We start from the raw sequence: 10,969 nt of genomic DNA, 5'->3' as shown, positions 1-10,969 counted from the left end.
AGGATTGCCATTTTGATCTGAGCATTGGTAGAGGCGAGAACTCTAGTGGCTGGCTACTTTGCTTCTCTGATCTTCAGCTTTGACCCCAATACCTGTCTCTGTGTTTTTATTATTAAGAGCAATTAGGATTTGTGCTACAAAGAATCTTGAATTTGGATCTCCAATAACTATGTAAAAAGCCAAGTGTCTGTATCCTTGCTTCAAGGGGAGGTGTGTGATAAGTGGATCCCTAGCCAGCCAATCTAGCTAAGTAGTGAATGGTGAATTCAGTGAGAAACTGGCTCAAAACCTGAGGCAGAGAGACAACACAGAGAAGGTACCCCGATTCAACCTCTGGCTTCTAGTCACGTGTTCATAGGTGCCTGGATGCTCAAACACACACACACACACACACACACACACACACACACACACACACACGCGCGCGCGCGCGCGCGCGCGTTTTGACTTAGTTCTACCTTGTTCTATTATAATCACAAAGAAGTGTCCAGTGAACAAGCTCCTTTTTAAAAGTAGCCATTTTTTTTGTTTTTGTTGTTTTGTTTTTTGTTGTTTTTGTAAATGTGTTTGTATATGCCATGGTGCATATGAGGAGGGCAGGGGAAAACTTGTAAGAGTTACTTCTCTTCTGTCACATGGGGCCTAGAGTTAGAACTCAGATCAATAGACTTGGTGATTAGTGCCTTTACTGGATGAATAATTCCAGAGGCCCTCTGTGGGCTTTTGTTGTTGTTTGTTGGTTTTTGAGACAGGGTCTTGCTTTGTAGCTCTGGTTGGCCTGGTACTTTCTATGTAGCCCGGATTGGTCCCAAACTTATGGTAATTCTCCTGCTTCAGTCTCCAAATTGCTGGGATGATAGGTGTGAGTTATTATGCCCAGCTTGCTATACCTCAGTCTATCAAAGCAAAGGGGTTTGGGGAAAGAAGGAGGGACTTCAGGTAAGAGCTTTGGTGTGTGTGTGTGGGTGGGAGCTGTTTCTAGGTTTTCACAGTTCCTGTCTAGGGTCCTCACAGTTCCCGGTCTAATGACATCCCATGTCAGCACTCCAGCCTGGTAGAAGAGGTGCAGAGGGCATTGTTAACTATAGGCGATTTCTGGAGCTTGCTGCCTGTTCTCCATGCTCTGAGGGCCTGGAGGACCTGGAGGCTATATGCACAGAGCTGCAGGACACCATGTTTCAGGTGGCTTCATAAGCCTTCACCCTGGTCTTCACCCTGATGCTAGGGTTGCAGGCTCTGGATCTTGCCCAAGCAAGCTTAGCTTTCTCCGCATGTAAACAGCCTGCCTGAGTTTGAGTGTTACTCATTCTCTAATGGAAAGGCAGGCTTAGATGGTTCACAGTATGTTTTGGGAAGAAGGATACTATTGTGGAATATTATTTTAAGATGTGTTACATTTGTTTGTGCTGTGGAACATTTGTTTCAATGATGCAAAGATGTGTTGCATTCTTTTATCTTACATTTGGTTAACTCTGAGAAGCTGTGTTACTTTGCCTGTCTAAAACACCTGATTGGTTTAATAAAGATCTGAACAGCCAATAGCAAGGTAGGAGAAAGGCTAGGTGGGGCTAGCAAGGAGAGAGAATAAATAGGAGAAATCTGGGAGAAGGATCTAGGAACCAGAGGAGGAGAACGCAAGGGGCCAGCCACCCAATGATGCAGCAAGCCATGGAGTAAGAAGTAAAGTATACAAAAATAGAATAAGGTAAAAGCCCAGAGGCAAAAGATATATGAGATAATTTAAATTAAGAAAAGCTGGTTAGAAATAAGCCAAGCTAAGGCCAGGCATTCCCAAATAAGAATAAGATTCCCTGTGTGATTTACTTGGGAGCTAAATGGCAGCCCCTCCCCCTCCCCCAAGAGCAAAAGAGTTAAGAGTCAAAGAGGAAAAACAACAAAACAAACAAAACAAAACAAAAAAACCCAAAACAACATAACCAACAACAGGACACTGAGTGTGCTTTGACTGACTGTCTAGAATAAGGGCCTCCTATGGCAACAGCCTCCTGTCTTGCTGAAGGACATTTATGTATTCATGAATGTTTTATTACACTTAAAATTTGAGACAAGCCAGGTGGTGGTGGTGCACACTTTTAATCCCAGCATTTGGGAGGCGAGGCAGAGACTAGCAGATCTCTGTGAGTTAGAGGACAGCCTGATCTACAGAGTGAGTTCCAGGATAGGCTCCAAAACTATAGAGAAACCCTGCCTTGAAAACACAAAAACAACAACAATAAAACACCACTGAGACAAAGTAGAAACATTGTGGTTTTTGTTAGAAAATGAATAATCTTATAAAAAAAATTTAGAATTAGTTTATTTCATGTGTTTTGCCCCTGTATGTGTGTGTACCACATGCATGACTGGTGCCCAAATAGTTAGAAGGGGGCATTGGATTCCCTAGATCTGGAGATATGGATGGCTGTGAGCCACCATGGGGAAGCTGGAAATTTGGCCTGGGTCCTCTTCAAGGTCAGTCAGTGCTCTTAATCACTGAGTCATCTCTCCAGCCCCAAATAATCTTTATTGTTTGGTTTTGATTTGACACAGTTTCAAGCTATTGTGCAAGCTGGGTTCAGCTTGCAGCGATCCTCCTGCTTCAGTCTTGTGAGTGCTGCAATAACAGGTATGAGTCACCTTATCTTGCTAATGAAGAATAATCTTTAATAGCGAATGGAATTTTCATTTGGAAATAAACTTCTGGCTGTGGCAACTGTAGGACCAAGAGGTTCTGATGTCTAAAAAAATCCCCACAGTAGGTCCTGGGCTAGAAAAATCTGTAGTGACACATTTACTGAGAGCTGAATTCTTAGTAATGGTCATGAAAGCACCATATAGTTTTCTAAATCTCACTATGGGCACACAATAGAAAAGCAATATTCTGCTTGGTCTCCCGCCTACAGTGAGTCTGATATCTAGAAAAGCCAGAAACTTACTATTTGTGACTTTCCCACTTAAAAGAAGTTGTATGCATGTTTGTCTCCCTGTAGGTATGTGCACATGAGTGCAGGTGCCCAGAGGAGGGTGTCAGGTCTCCTGCAGCTAGAGTTATAGCTGGTTGTGAGACATTTCATGTGGGCACTGGGAGCTAGACTCAAGTCTTCCGTAAGAGTAGCAAGCACTCTCAACTGCTGAGCCATCTGCCCAGCCCTTGATTTTCTCATTGTTGTTCTTTTGATGCAACTAATGCCTATAAAACACAAACACGAGACTCAGCACCCATGTGGAGTTTATTGAGAGAAGGGAGAGAAAGAGGGGGTAGCTGGTGGCCAACCGAAAGCAGGAGAGATAGATAGATAGATAGATAGAGAGAGAGAGAGAGAGAGCAGAGGCAGAGAGAGAGCAAGAGGGGATAAGAGAGAGGGGCGCGCTTGGCGCGCTTGCTTTAAAAGGGGGGCTTGCACATGCATAACTGAGTCCTCTGGCAGCCAGGTAAAGCTTGAGCCGCCAGGTAAGGCTGACAGGTATCCATGACATGGCCATGAGCGTCCCGCCCATCGCCGGGGGCAGGGGTCAGCTGGCTGCTAGTTCCTAACACTCATGGTATCAGTTTTCAAAAGCTTTTCAGTATAGATAGCAATCTGATCTTTAAATTGACATATATAATTACTACTTAATCAAGTATTTAGGGTTATAGTCACATTTTGTAGGTTTTGAGGTTTTATTAAAATGTTTTCTCAGGGGCCCTAAGGAGACAGCTCAGTTGGCAAAGTGTTGCTGTGTATGATGACCCAAGTTCCATCTCTAGCACACAGTAGTGAGCCTCTGTCATCCCAGCATGGGGAAGGCGGAGACAGGAGGACCTGGTAGCTTGCTGGTCAGCCAGCAGAGCTGAATCAGTGAGCTTGAGGTTCAGGGAGAGACCCTGTCTCAAAAAACAATGTTGAACCAGGCAGGGTGGCCTTTAAACCTAGCACCCAGGAGGCAGAGGCAGCTACATGTCTGTGAGCTAGAAGCCAGCCTGGTCTACAGAGGGAGTTCCAGGCCAGCCAAGACTACATAGTGAGACCCTGGCTTAAGCAAACAAGAAAACAAATAAACAAAGCAAAAACAAAATAATAAATAAAAAAATAAAGCTGAGAATATTTAAGGAAGACACACAATGTTGATTGCTAAACCTCTCTCTCTTTCTCTCTCTCTCTCACACACACACACATTTTCTCAGATTAAAGTTTTAGGAAGAAGGAACATCTTCTGAGCTTCTGCTGTTTGCTTCTCTGACTTGGACACCTTCTTTCGCTTGCCCACTTGTTTTGTTCTCCGTGTTTTTATTCACCAGACTTTGTGTCCTAGCAGGAAGTGTGAATATGCACTTATTTGTCTTTGTTTTCCTGGTGCCTGCCTATGGATCCCAGGCAGGCCACTTGCCCAGCTGTTTTCACTATCTTGGTGACAATTCCCCTGGGTGTTTAGACATGGTGCCAGCTCAGGGAATATAAGGATTGGGAAGTTCCTTTTTGCTCACTTCATGAATGTAGATATGGGGATATGTCACACTGGTAGGTCTCTTTTGAGCATCTACTGTATACTATGACCAGTGTGCAAAAGAGATCCCCAAAGTGTTGATAGAGGAATGACTCTCTCTCCCCCCTGGTGCAGAAGTTGGTTGGCTTTTCTTTCCTGGACCAGAGATGGGACTGCATTCCTTTGCTCTGGAATGGCCTCTCCCAGTTGTCTCCTTTGTTTGTGCTAGTGAGGGCAATATCTGAAGCTACTCTGCTTGTTTGACCGACCACTTACCTTCAGGCCTCATCCTGCTCCCAGGGAAGGTGAGAGGTTGATGCTGAGGTTCCATCTGCGCAGGCTGAGAGTGCCCCAGGCAGTTCAGCAAAGGTCTGGAGGCCAGGTCCTGGGCGCATGGAGAGGACCTAGGAAAAGCTCTCCCAGCAACTCCTACAAGGAAAGGTCATCAAGGACATCGCCCAATGCAGGATTTTTAGTCAACTTCTGCCTCCTTGTGGCTACTTCTGAGAAATTCTTGTCCCCTTTATTCACTTAAAAAAGTATTTTGATATAAGCAAAAATCACTTATTTATGCTTGTTAATTCATGTTTTCTTTTAAAATGTTAAAGAGAAAAACAGCAGCCTACCATGAGGAAGTGGTTGTTGCAAGAACTCAAACCCAGCGGTGTTTCAGGGTGGCGTTTTGGCAGCCCCTTATGTTTTAGCCTGTTCTTTTCTGCCCTAGTTGGATTTTCAAAATACTGTCTGGGTATAGCGGCTCATTCTCTTAGGTCCAACATTTGAGAAGCATAGGCAGATGGATTTCTGTGGGCTCAAGACCCTCACCCCCAAAACAACCCTACACTGGTCGTGTGAGCTAGTGGCAAGGGGTTGCTTCTAATTTTCTCCCACTGTCTCCCTTCCCTTTCTAGGGATGGACATGCTTAGTGCATGCCTTTAATCTCAGTACTCAGGAGCCTGGCAGGGGAATCTCTGAGTTTGAGGTGAGCTTGGCCTACAGAGTGAGTTCAAGGACAGCCAAGGCTACACAGAGAAACCCTGTTTCAAAAACCAAACCAAACCAACCAACCAAACAAACAAAACCAACTAAACCAAACCAAAAAAAAAAAAAAAAAAAACCTACATGCATGTTGCCATGTGATAATACTATTATAATATGTATTTTAAACTTCTAAAATGTAAAGAATCTTGTGTATAAATAGAAGGGGCTGGTGAAATGGCTCAGTAGGTAAAGGTGCTTGCTGCTATGTCTGATGACCACAGTTCGATCCCTGGCAAATTTGTCCTTCAAATTAGTGCTATAGCACACAGACCCTCCATTGCAATTGAATGAATGTAAAAAGAATTACACACACACACACACACACACACACACACACACACACACACACACATACCCACACACTTTTGATCCCAGCACTTTGTGTAGAAAAGACATAAAAAAGTTAAAAATACAAATAGACCTCATACCTGTACTCCTAGTCTTTGGGAATGGGGCTGAAACAGGAGCATTGCTTTGAGTTCAAGGCCACCTTAGGAGTACATAATAAGATCTAAGCAGCCTGGGCTCGTAGGGTGAGATATTGCTTTGAAAACTCCAAACCAGACCAAACTCCCTGAATACAGATAGGGGAAATTTTGAAGGGGTTAATTTTTGACAGTGAAGGCAAAATAGTATTATATACAAATGTGAAGAAGTAAGAAGACATTTAGAGTGATTGTTGTTAGATAATCTTATCTAACTCGGAAGATGAGAGTTAAAATCCATTTCCCAGACTTCGCAAGTCCAGCCATTCACATTTCTTGTTTCTCCACTCACCTGTCAGTCTTTGTATGTCTTTTGTAATTCATCTTTCTCCTCTTCTCTGGGAAGTTCTCTGCAGCCATTCCAGTCCACTGTAGATTTCTGAGCTCAAAATACTTAAAAATGTATTTATTTTTTATGGGTGTGGGTATTTTGCCTGAATGTAAGTTTATTCATGCAGTGCCTATGGAGACCAGAAAATTATGCTGGGTCCCCTGGAACTGGAATTACAGGCAGTTGTCAGCTGCCATGTGTGTGATGGGAACCTAATCCAGGACCTCTGAAAGAGCAGCCAATGGTCTTAACCCTTGAGCATCCCCCCAGTCCCCAACAGTCTTTTTTCTTTTTCTTTTTTTAAAACTTATCTATTTTATTCACATTGTTATTTGGTTTGCATGTATGTCTGTGCGAGGGTGTTGGATTCTCTGGAACTGGAGTTACAGAAAGTTGTGAGCTGTCATGTGGGTGCTGGGAATTGAACCAGAGTCCCCAGGAAAAGCAGCCAGTGCTCTTAACCACTGAACCATCTCTCCGGCCCCTTTCTTTTTTAATGTGTCTCTGTACATCTCCCAAAGGAGACCTCTGTAGGCTTGTACCTAGACACTAATGTGTGCTGTTACTCAATCCATGAGGTGCCACGATTGGCCATGGCCCTTCTCTGCAAGCTACAAACATCACATAAGCCTCACCAGGCCTTCCAGGAATGGTTTTGAAACACAGAGGGAATGCTGGTGACTCTGAGTGAATGTTTGTTTATTTATTTATTTAGTTTTGGAGACAGGGTTTCTTGTAGACTCAGATGACTTTAAACTGATTTTTTGCTTTCACCTCCTGAATGCTGACCTACAGTGCGTACATCACTGTGCCTGGCTTATGTGGCTCTGGAGATGGAACCCAGGGCTTTGTGAGTAAAAGGTAAGCACTCTACCAACTAAGCTACCCTCTCCCCAGCCCAGCAAGTTATTATTTTAAGTCTCTACTTTATCCATATGTGTTTTTACTCCTTACTATAAACAAGCAGGTCCAGACTTCCCAGCAATAAGTCTTGCTTGGTTGGATCACTTTAGAAGGGAATTGTCCCCTACGCTGAAGGATATCAAAAGATACTAACAGGGTGAGGTGAGCTTGGCTCCTGCCAGATGGCTCAGATGTTGGGGACCTTGCTGAGCATGTCTTCCCTGTCTGTCAAGGCATCAGGCTCTATCTCAAGTAGATGACACCCAGCTGACTAGAGTGTGGAGCTCAAGGTCTCTCACATGTGTGGCATAGATGGGTTTTTGTCCCATATGGCCCTGAGATAGTGACCTGCACTTGGGTGCTTCTGTCTTAATGTCATCCTCTGTCATAGCTGAGACCTGTTACAACTAAGCAAGGAACCCTCCAAACCAACCAAAATTATTGTGGTAAACTGAGGCAGAAATGGGCTAACCGACTGAGTATTCTATGCAGCATAAAGTTCAAAGACCCTTTCCTAACAGTTTTAGCCATTTTGAAAGCAAGTCTTTGGCAGAGCTAGTCCCTCACAAGTAAAGATGAGTCTGCATTAGGAAGTGGAGTGGATTTCTGAGAAATTTCTGGAAGTTTGCAGCCTCCTTTAGTGCCTCATACTCATGGTCCTAAGATGGGTTTCTGACAACACTAAAGGGTGGCTGCTTCAGTGATGTGTTAGCCTAAGCCACCATGGTGTCCTTTGTGGCTGTTATCTGATTTTGCTCTAAGTGGGAAGCCACTTCCTCCTTCCAGGCATTCACAGATGCTAGTCTTCATGCTGTCTATGTTATTTCCGGGGTTGAAGATAGATTGCTCTTCTCCAATTCATTCAAGTTTATTTATTTTTTTTAAAAGAAAGATCTCTTTAAGATGATTAAATTTCCCAGAATTGTCTAGACCTTGCCATTGTTTCCCATGAGGACCTTTCTTACACCAGCACCGAGAGCTGGGAATGCCCTGGGCTATCTGTCTTGCCAGACTGAGACTGCATGGGACCCTTGAGGGATAAATCTCACAGTCTGCCTCCTGTCACAAACCCAATTTAACTAGCACATTCCAACAGTCTTTAGCTGGAGGCTGCTTGATAAAGAAGGCATGACTTCTCATAGAGTTTAGAACTAGACCCTGAGGAGGAAAGTGAACCCACTGCCTGCCAGGCATGGCTCTCACCACCCACTTTATCCTCCCACCACTGTGGGACACAAATAGGGGCAGGGATGCCATGCAGGAAAATGTAGTCATATACATGATTTATATCCTACAGGTCTCACTACAGAGAAGCAAATCATTGTCATTTTTTTGGTCTAGTTCAGCGGGTCCTACTAGCTGCACACCTGCCTTCTGCAGTCTGATTGTCTGAGTTTCAATCTCTGTGTTACAGTGACTGACCTGAATTCAGAGGTATGGGTTATCTGCTAAAACTTCCAGGTGCTTTTTCCTAGGGACAAAGGAGTGTACGAGAAACACACCGAGAAATAGAGAGGGTTTGGGCCAGCAAGACAGCTCAACTGGTAAAGGCACTTGCTGTCAACCCTGATGGCCTGAATTCAATCTAAGGAACCTTACAGCAGTAGAAGAGAGCTAACCACTGAGAGTCGTCCTCTGTGCTCCCTATGCATGTTGTAGCATGCACATGCTGCTTGACTCCTCTCAAAGAAATAAGAAGAAGAAGAGTGTGAAGAAGGAGAAGAAAGAACCAGAAGGAAGGGGAGGGAAGGCTGCACACTCCTGAAAATGGGGGTATGCCAGTGAACGGAGGAAAAGGCAGCTACTGTGAAGTTCACAACTCTTCCTAGGTCATGATTTCCCTGGCCATTTATTTTATTTTATTTTTAAGATTTATTAATTTATTATTTATACATTGTTCTGCCTACATGTATGCCTGCAGGCCAGAAGAGGGCACCAGATCTCATTACAGATGATTATGATCCACCATGTGGTTGCTGGGACTTGAACTCAGGACTTTGGAAGAGCAGGCAGTGCTCTTAACTTCAGCCCCTTTCTCTGGCCACTTATGCATGGCATTCCCCCCCCCCCCCCGCATGCTGTGTCTGCCATGTGTCACGCAGGTGGGGAGGGGTTTCCAGTCTTACATTGTCAACGGGCTTCTCTCATATGTTCATCTGGATTCTGCTTTCTCCAGTTCCTGATCTCATGCCACACCTACTGCTGTGCTTCTCACAAGAGCTCCAGCAAGCTCTATCCTCACTGCCTGAGTTATTTGTAAAGGCAAAATAAATATAACAAGCTTAATCTGGGTAGAGCAGTACCCAATATGTTTGAAGTGCTCAGCAAGCGTTACCTATTCAACTCCTAAGAGAGTCCTGGGTTCTCAAATGTGACTTTTGAAACTCATTGACTTGGAAGACAGTTTTACATTTTGTCCTCTGAGCTTGTGGTTTCTGGCTGCAGAAGCATACCTCTTGATTTTAATATAAACATCACAGGCAAATATGGTATGTAGATTATGCAATTTCTGTATGAAGAGCAACTGCCAATTTGGCCAGTGATGGGTGCAGACTCTGGGCTGTGGTCTCAGATATTACTAATTTGAGGCTGCCCCATCTCTGCTCTCACGAAGAAGAGGAAGAGCTTTCTTCCAACAACATTTAACTTGCTGATAGAGCAATGATCTTGTTGTGTGCTCAGTGACCCTTTGCGTGGAGACAATTACACACCTCAGCATCCAGAATGAGAGTCAAAAGCAGAGGAAACTGAAGGTACAACTTGTTTGCTAGCAAGCAGCAGGACTCACAGTGGCTGGTCCTCACCATGAAGGTTAGTGTAGATGAGGTTTGGGATGGTTGTCCTGTTCACAGAGTTCCCTCACCCTTTGTTGTCCTGTGTTCCTATGTGGCTCCATCTGGGTACCCCGGAGGTGTGAGTTGTAGGCTCTAATCTCTACTGGGCCAAGCAGGATCTCATTCCTGGATGTTTGGAGTTAGCTCCAAGGGGGTCATGTCCTCCGTGTGGCTGGAAGCCAGGAGTAATAGGAAGCAGGAGTTACCAAAAGAGTAGCAGCGCCGGTGCTGCTGGGCCTCTGGCATCCTCAGGCTGACTCTGGTCTTCGCAGAGCACCAGCCTAACCCTGCTTCCTGAGTCTGAACTGCCTGGATCCTTAGCAGAACTCCTGTACTTAACCTGGATTATATTGGTTTTGGTTAATCATAATTAAGAGGTTTAATTAAAACAACATCACCCTTTGGGGGTGGGGAAGCATCACAACACTGGCTACCAGGACATGAGAGTGTGGAGGTGGGATGTGCACACATTGCCAGTAGATCCTCAAGGGTGAACAGGGAGTGCCACTCTGCTTCCTCATCCACCTCTTGACTCCTGGGCCCAAGAATCCAGCCTGTCATACCGGACGATGATTCCCAGAGCATACAGATGACTGTTCTGGATGCTGTACTTCTCCAATGCTGTAATGGAGACTTCAGAAGGCCATGCTCCTGTCTCCTGACTCTGGCATGCTAGGGACTCAAATGAGTATGGCCCATCACCATGATGCTCTGTGGTGATCGCTCTGTGGGACCAGTGCACTATGGACAATGTCTCTCTGCAAGGCTTCAGATATTCATGTTCTAGACCAATTAACATATTTAAAAATAAACAAATGAATGTCACAGCCAGGCTGGCCTTGAACTTATGGCAATAAGTCTCCCAAATATTTCCTTCAAGATTATAATGCATGAACCAAGGGCCGTGGGA

The sequence above is a fragment of the Phodopus roborovskii genome, unplaced genomic scaffold (assembly GCF_943737965.1).
Source record: "Phodopus roborovskii unplaced genomic scaffold, PHOROB, whole genome shotgun sequence".
NCBI lineage: Eukaryota > Metazoa > Chordata > Mammalia > Rodentia > Cricetidae > Phodopus > Phodopus roborovskii.
The sequence above is the reverse complement of the archived record's forward strand: the minus strand, read 5'-3'. Positions refer to the sequence as shown.